A 9,225-nucleotide genomic window follows, 5' to 3' on the forward strand; every position below is an offset into this window, starting at 1 on the left:
TCTTCACCACAACAGACCGGCACGGCGTCTGCCGTTAAGCAGGCACTGCGCCAGTCCGCCTGTCGATCTCCCACTCCCTTCTTCCCTCATTCATGAGCAAGATCCCGAGATACTTGAACTCCCCCACTTGGGGCAGGACACATGGATTATTGGAAGGTCATCTACTGTCACAAAACCTGTCTTTGGCAAACTTGGTACAGCAGGAGCAACATTAAAATTAAGTCAGTCAAGTCATGTTTCTATGTATCTAATGCATTTTCTTATTAAATTGACTCTGATCTAATCAATAATTTAAAAACCACCAATATATAAAATTAGAACAAACAGTTGGCAGACAGCAGACCATGTTCTAGCTTCTTTTAGCTAATTATTCTGGTCTACAGTCCTTCAGCTTTATTGGTTCTGTTTGCCGTTCCCTATAGGCAATAAACCAAGAGCTGAGAGCCACTGTACAGCACTTATGGAGCATCAATATTGAATGCACCTCCTGCAGCAACGACGCAGTGAGAAAGTAAAACAAATGTGTAATATTTTTAAAAAATGGCAGCACAGAGTTTTGTGTTTTGAATCGTCGTTATTACGCAGTGAATATCTTACCTATAGAAGATAATGCAGTCAGCGTCTTCACCTTAATGAAACAGTGATTAGTCCTGGGCTTCATATGGAGCTGTCAGATTGGGAGTGAAGCCTGGAGCGGGATGGGTGCAGAAGGAAAAAAATGGTGTAATCAGTGCTTTGTGGTTGACTTTAACAGACTGACATACCGCTGTTAAAGTGCAGAACTTTATTTGCTCTCAGAGCTTGGCAGCCTTCCAGGGATGCCTCCTGGTCCAACACTGTTAATAAAGAACTGAGCTGCCACACATGCGGACGACACCGTTCTTAAATATTGATTTGTAAATGAAGTGATTTGTGGATTCCTGATAGAATTTACCTTTGATGCTGACAGAGAGGAAACTCACCCTAAATCAACGCGTCCCACGTAAAATTCTAGAGCAGCATCACTGATTCGTACGGAGAGTGACCCTACAAAGACTGCGAGTGTCTGCAGAGCAATCAGAAACTCGGAGAGAACTCTCTGAGTGAAACGAGCAGCAGTAATGGAAACGTGTCAAATTCTTGGAGTGCAGGAACTTTCCTTATTTAGAGTGAGATTAATGTAGGCAAAGCAAGAGAGTGAGAAATAGAGTCTCACACCAAACGAGTGAGTTAGCAACGCAGGCTAACAGCTAGTTAGGATTTTCTACAACTAGTAAGAAAAGTTAAGTTTGGTCAGGAGGAGTAACCTGACACTTTGGAACATCCATAGTTTATGCCTATACATTATACTTACAACATAGCGCTGAGTTAAATGGCATTACCGGTTGTTATTGCAATATGCATTTTTTTCACCAGTGTCAAAAAAAAATTCAGGTACTAACGTAAATGAGACGATATAGCACCAAAACAAACGCTCGAATCTGTATCGCTAGCAGGAGAAATGATCTTTTACCAAGGACAAAAGAGAAATTTTACGACTGCTAAAATTTGATGTCACTCTATTTTCTCTACAGGGACTTGCGCTCAGTGTCTTCTTCAGAGGTCTTTGTGTAATTTCTCAGTTATTCTTGGTGCCACGCCGCCACAGGTGAGAAAGTGAACTGGCTGTCAAAGGGTTTGTTTTGTTTGACAGTGCAGTGTGACAGCGAACAGCAGCAGCTGAAAATGGAACAAATGTTGCAACTTTGGTCTCTAATCGAACCAAGTCTACAGGACTATCAGGTGTGAGAACACCCTTAAAATGTGAAAAAAGAGCAAAGTGTGTAAATACTTCCAGGTGACTGTAGCAGAAAGGGCAGATTTTGTAAGGTAAGATATTTTCTGTTCACAACTTCTTAACAGATCTCCCCTTAATTATTCCTTTTACCAACTAAAATGTCAGGTATAATGCCATCTTAAATAAAACAGACTTCCAACATCCAGAGGAACCAGCGGCATTCGGGGAGATGCTAAATATGCTGCCGTCAGCTGTTTGCTGACAGTGATGTATGAAAATGCGACACCATGTATATTTAATCAGCTTCAGCTTGACAAAAGCTGTAATTCAGGTGAAGATTCAAGGTCACATCCAGCATGTTTCTCTGGGTTTTTCTAACGTCTCTCAAACACAAAGTCTCTCTGCATCGTGAAATGTGTTTTATTTAGCAGGTTAATTTCATTGTTCACACATGAATGGTATCTAAGTGATATTTTCTACCAGCTTTAGAAGATATCTAATGAGGGAAAATAACCCGTCAGTGACAGAAGGACTATTTTTGCTTTGGTGGTGTATTTATAGAGGGCCCCAGCCTTTAGCAATAAACTTCCTGCTTTATCAATTGTTAAGAATAGAAAGAAGAGCAAAACGGCTGCCCCTCCCACAAACACCAACCACTCCCTCCCTCTTCCATCGCTTACTTCTGATGCGGTTATTGATATCGGCTGTTGTGAGACGAAGAGTTGTGTCACCTGCCTGAGTTTAAGAGGACAGAGACTCTGGGCTGAGTCGACAGCCGGACCCGACGGCCCTTAAGCGCCACCGCTCGCCGGGTCTCTCCCTTAACTCATCCAGGGACTGACCTCCGTTTCATCCCTCGCCATCCATCTTGCACTTTGTCAGAACTGGCCTATCGACATTGCTCTATGAGCCTCCTTTTTTTTTTCTTTTTTTTGTGCTCAACAACCAGCATGAAAGATTTCAATTTCTTCCTCCCTTTCCTTTAACTTTGGACCACATCCTTGTTTTCATTTGCAGCACAGGGTGGGGAGAGGGAGTCGGTCAAACAGCAGGGGTGGGTTTCATGTAACAGAAAGGGCCACAAAAGGGTAAGAGTCGCTCTTTCTTCACTTCCTGTGAGCACATCATTGAGGCACTGCCTTGGATTTTCCGAAACATAGATGGCAGAGGAAATGTCTACGACGGTGTATTAGTTCCACTGTAGGTAGCAAGAAGGAAAAAGGAAGAGTACATTTCTGCCAAAATAACAAATTTTCTGAGTTCACAAAGTCTGACAGTTTTGACTTTCAAACGTTGAACATTTTCGACTTTTGGATTTCTGATTGGATTTTATAATTGAAAGAGGTTGAAAACATGCAACACAATTTTCAGAATTGATTTATTTGCACTTTTCTCGCTCCGTTTGTCTGTCGCATAAAATCTGAACAAAAACCATTGAAGTTGACAAAAATGTGACAAACTTTCAAGAAACGAGAGCCCCTTTGCAATGCCCTGTACATCAAGAGCTTTTCGGAGATTAAATCCTGAATGAATCTATGCTCGTTATTGGAGTGAAGCCTCTATGCCTTGGTTTATGGCGTTGTGCCATCAGTGGAGTGGAAAAAAGAAGAAGAAGAAGCTGGTCAGTAGGCTCAATATCAATTAGTGCTTCATGTTGGGATTTGCGAGGGAAAGGGGGGAAGAAAAGCTCCTCAGAAGTCACTTTGGAATAAAGCTTTTTCCGTGCGTCAGTGCGGTTATTATCCAAGAGATTTCTTTTCCTCTCTGTTCCTGCACTGAGAATAGGAGACTCGAACGCGCTCTCCCAGTATCCAAAATATCAAAGCGTTAGCATAATTACTATTTCAAGCAGAAGAGACCCAACTGTCTCCCCTCTCCTCTCTGCCGTTTGCCGGAGAAAACTTCAAAGGCCTTTTATTCAGGGTCCCTTTAATAACCCATCTTTTTCTCTGGTTAGACAAAGGCAGGCAGATGCCAAGCCGAGGACGTGGAGCACAAAAACAGGCCGAGTGGTCAAATACGTGTGGAGCGCGACTGTAAGATCCATCGCACGCCAAGTGGTCAGGTTACGGGAGACCCCAGAACAGAGCCGCTGAAACGGAAGAGCTCGTTGTTTTTTTTTTTGTTTTTGTTTTTTTTTGGCAAGGGAAGCAGAATATGTTGTCCTTTTTGGTGTTTTTACGTAACAGCCGTCATATTTCTCTGTTGGGGGCTGAAAGCCCATTAAAAGCCGTGACTCAGCTGAGATTCGTCTCATAATGTCAGGGGTAATGGGCGAGCGTTTTCTGAATGTGTGTTTGGGAGTGGGTGGGTGGGGAGGATGACGAGCAGGGGTCATTCAGGTCAACATAAATATTCTTCTTCTCCTCCTTTCTGCCGGCCGGATTCATCCCTCTGTCACCTCTCACCTCCGACTCGTTATCTCGCCCTCCCCAGTCTCGATGCTACGCCACAAACAAAGGCTTTGAGCAAACAGCAGCGGGTTTTGCGTTGCTTTTTTCGTTCCCACTAGCCCCTCCGCCCGCCGATAGCAAACCCTGCATCTTCTTTGGTCTAACGTCGGAGGCGAGGGTGGAAAATTCCACAACCGTGAGACAGCTTCGCTTCTGAACAGCCTCATTCCAAATGAAAGGCATGTGTGGAATTTCATACCAAATGGGAAAGAAGTAGGTGATGAGGAAGAGGAGGAATGTGAACATCTGAGTGAATAATGTCAAGGAGTTTCAGAAAGAAGCAATCCATAGGCACTTCTTCTTCTTGATTCTCTCTCACCTCTTCCTTACTCACACCCCCTCTCCCTCTGTCAGTTTTTTGGAGAATAAAGGCATTATAGAGAGGTGGGCTGGGCTGCACATGCCCCAAATGCCTATTTAATCAAAAGAAAATAAACCCGGGCCAGATCCACATTTGGTGTCGGCTTAAGATGACCTGCCTCGCTAACGGAGAAATGAAAACCTGCTGTTGGAGTGTGGAGCGTTTTGGCCCGTGCCTCTACCCCCGCGCCTGCTACCTAAGCACAGCCGAGGGAGGCACGCCCTGCAGTCACAGCATAAAAAATGAAAACTATTACTTTAGTTTTTACCTTCTTACTTGTTGTCCTCATGCACGCATGGAAGGATTGGGAAATGGATCTGCTTTGCGTCGTACATGACGAGCAAATCCAAAGAGTAGTCTCTTTCCGGAGTCCCCTGTCTGCATCCTCATCAGCTGGATCTGCATTCACCGGCAGCTTTCTGAGGAAAAGTCCTCCGTCCATAAGAAGAGCATCAACACCATGCTGATACCCTGTCTTTGCCTGCATGGCCTCTTCCTCCCACATCCCAAACAGTAATATCCTGTTACCATAATGATTCCCCTTGGAGGAAAGGCCAGTCTCTCTTGGTTCCCCCCAGTAAGGTTTCTGTCTTTAAAATGCTTTCATTCTCTCGACTTTCTTTCTGACCTACTTGCCATCCATTGCTGCCCAAAGGGCAAAGTAATGAACTCCACTCTGTCAGTAGGAGAAACACACAGTACAATGCCAACACTGGCCTATATGAAACTCCCAGTTGGATGTTGGGATGCTCTGATGTAAAGGGATCCTGATTAGCTAATATAGGCCCCAAACCCCAGAGTATCAACTTGATGAATAACCTTCAGATTTTGTTTGCTATTGCAAGGTTTCATCTCTCTCCAGAAGCAGTTAGAGATGATACAGTTTCATAAAGTGGGGTTCTATTGAGTATAGTTTTCATACTCCAATCCAATTCTTGCGTTTCAATGGGTGGCATACAAAGATATGATGTTTTTGTGCATCGGCTGAACTTATCATAGGAACTAATTCTCAGTCCAACGCTGGTAAGAATGGGGTTAAAAAGCTTTATGGAGAAGATGTTGTTGTGATGACGTACTGAAGGCGGAGTGTCGGAAAGAGTAGAAGCTTCTTAAAGAGACAGAGGCCCAAATCTTAATGTGTTAAATTGTGAGGTCAAATTTCTTTTTTAGTCTTGTTTGATATATATGGCATTTTTATAACAAGTGAAGATAACAGTTTCGTGGTTCCGTCTAGGGCTGGACAATATGGCTGAAAAACTTATCACGATATAAGTGTTTCATATCAGTCGATATCGATAATTATTTGTATCAATAATTATTGATTTAAATATCTGAAATACTGCCAAGGTAGTGTTGTGATCTTTCCTGTTTTTTTCCAGTTTATACTTCATGTCATTGTTTGTTATTGTGAAGCAGTCATGAGGTACAGTGGTGAAACCTGAAACTGCTGCTGCTCAAGCTACTCAATAGGTGGTTGCTAGGTAACTAAAGAGTGAGTGAGTGAGTTAGTTGATGTCACCAACCATGCTCAGCTTGATGTGAGAGGTTGAGCAGCTAAAGCTCTTTCATCTGCCTACATCTCCCATAATGCTGTGCAATTCTAAATCAAGAGATCAGTGACTATACTATATGTTGAGTATGGAATATTCCATCAGGTAGTCTATTGCGATATATATTGTTATTGATTCATCGTCTAGCCATAGTTTCTTCCTCTTTCTTTTAGGAGAAAGTCTGCCTCTGTTTGCATAATATGTCAGAGTAGGAAAGACACAAACAATAAATAAATCTGAAAGGGAAAAGAAAGAGAGGAAATGGGGGAAAAAAAAACAGATTTGGTTGTGCTGTGGTTCTGGAGTGGGATGTCAGGCTGATAAGGCCATTAGTATGACCCGACCCTAAACAAGGCGCGGGATGACGGAGCGAATAAGCACAAAAACGAAACAAACGAACGGACGAGTAGGTCAATCACAGTGGTCAGCCAGGCAGCCAGGACATCATCCAATCAGCCGACTGGGCTCCAGATGATCTCTAATGAGCTGGCAGCAGCCTGGGATCCATGGGGGCCCCGCCGCATTCCCCTGGCTCTAATAAGACCCCCATCCTGCTCTGGGAGCTGATAGCGGCTTCATTAACCACACAGTGAACCTGCACAGGAAGCCGATACGGGGCTTTAGAGGGACTTTATTATGCAACAGGAAGCAGATCCAGTTTAATGGGAGCACACGGGGAAGGTGGGAGACGGTGAGACGCGACGGGGTGGAGGGGGAAGTGGGGAGCAGATGAAGCAGTTTGCATTTGATCTCTCTCCTTTTTTCCCCCCTCTGTTCGCCACACTGTGGAGGTGGAGGAAGAGATTACTAGGAATGTGTGGTAGGAGCAGGGCAAAACTCCCGTGGATGTGTTTACGTTTGCTCTCTATTTCTCTGATCCGTACGCCGTGGCTGTAACCTCCTTTCTGTTGTGTGGAGGGCGTCTGATGCTCGCGAGCAGATGTGGTAAGAAAGCAAAGAAAAAAAAAACCCAACAAAACACAACACAAGGTGTTTTCAGACGTTTAGGGAATTTGGGTTAACTCTTAAGTGCCGATACCTCCGATAGTCGGTTGGGCTGTCTATATTTATCCGACCTTTCTGAGCAGACTTCTCGCATCAGAGAGCAAGAGGTGGCGCAGGATCTGTGCTCCCAATTACAGCAGCGAGAGATAAAACGTGCAGGTTCTGCGACAAAAAAAAAAAAAAGCAAAAAAAAAAAAAAGCAAAAGGAAGTCGCTGCGGCGCCGCGATCAAAGCCAGGCAGAATCCGTGCTCCATTTTCTGTGAGTGGAAGACACATCTCTGTGCTTGCACACATCTGGATGGCTTCATGGGACACTGTGTGTGTGTGTGAGGGGGGGGTGACCTAACGCGAGGTCCCACGGGAGATCCACACACACACAATACAGGTCTGTGTACATCTGCCAGTTCACACACACTGCTGTCTTTGTCCCTCCCACTCTCACACCCAATATTGTTCTCCAGAACTGCAAGTCCTCACTGCATTTTCCTCCCCACATGTAGGAGTGCTGTTTAGCACTTTGATTAATACCAAAACATCTGTTAAATTTTGGCTAAATGCTCTAAAAATACATGAGTTGAACTATGTCAGGCTGAACACTTCATCCAAAATACGTTGCAGGTCAGTTTGGATGACTTCAGCTATTTCTACTCGCTAATGCTGTAATAATAAGAGAAAACATTTGCTAAGATTTTTGTAAGAATGTACTTCTGATTCTGAGAATTATGAAGTGTTACTGCTGCAGATTGGTTGGACCCAAGCTGGAGGCAAAGTGAGAGGCAAGAAATAAAACAAGGATATTAAAGGTTGATGGGGCAGCTTTATGCATTTTCCAGACACATAGTTGCATTGTATAGCATAAAATCCATATATTACCTTCAGTTGTTATAAAAAATTATCTATGTATCAAAGAAATCTGACTTAGTAAGTTAACACCTTGAAGTTGGGCTGTGGTCTCTTTAAGAAGCTCCAGCTCTTTCTGAGACTCCGCCTCCAGGAAGTCATTACAACATGGTTCCTCTATTAGCCCTTCAACAACGCTGAAGAAGATCGGTAACTGCAGCTCAGAAGAGGAGCTTCGTCCTCAAAGGTGGGGCTAGGTCCTCCCAGGTGTTTTGCACAGCTAAATGGTTGCCATGGAGATTAAAGGATTTCTCATATATGCATTAAAGAATCGAAGGAACACTCCAGGTATGTTTTTGATGACGGAATAACATTATAACATGATGTAAAGCTTAAAAAAAAGTACATTTTTACATAATACTCCCTCTTTAAAATGTCATCATGATCTTGGTTTAAAGTGGACTTATTGTTGAGTCAAATGCAACTTCAAACATTCATTGACTTTAATGGGGTTTGGCTTAAAACCTCAGGTGCATCTGAATAAATTAGAATATCACCCAAAAGTCAATCCATTTCAGTGTGTGATGTCAGGCTGAAAGAACAAATAGACACATAGGAAAAGAATATCTTGTTTTTGTATCTCCCATTTGAAAACGAGTGTAATGATTTTAACCATGGCCAAAATATTAGATACTTTCTAATAAGTCTGTATTTATAAAGAAAAGACCAATCTCAGTTTTGAATGACGGACCAATACTTTAGCTAAAATTATAGAATTATATATTAAGTCTTCTGCAACAAAAAGAAAAAAAAACAGAGTAGATGCTGGTAATGAATGAAATGTGTCAACTGTTCAGCTACCCCAAAGCACAACTGATCACAGTTATTAAGCAAATGTTAAACTGTTTGCTCCAATCCGAGTTTGAACTTGAACTGACTTTGTGACGGAGTCCAAATGCGGGTACGTGTGTCTGCTCAGGCAAGAAGACCGGCGAAGAGAGCCAAGGCCGGAGCAGATATGCAGGCTCTCATGCAGCTGATAAGGTTCTCTCTGGCCGTGGCGCAGACTGTAGATTAGGCTCTAATGGAAAAGAGGGGAGAAAAATCAGCCTTACGGAGGCTGGGCCGGGGGGCGTGGAGATACGGCCAACGTTATTATCACCACCACCCCAACGGTGTATCCTTCACCCCTTCTTCACTCGCACTCTCCTTGGAACAGGCTTGATAATGGAGTTTTCCTGGTCACAGATGGCCCAAAT

The sequence above is a fragment of the Gambusia affinis genome, linkage group LG21 (assembly GCF_019740435.1).
Source record: "Gambusia affinis linkage group LG21, SWU_Gaff_1.0, whole genome shotgun sequence".
Taxonomy (NCBI): domain Eukaryota; kingdom Metazoa; phylum Chordata; class Actinopteri; order Cyprinodontiformes; family Poeciliidae; genus Gambusia; species Gambusia affinis.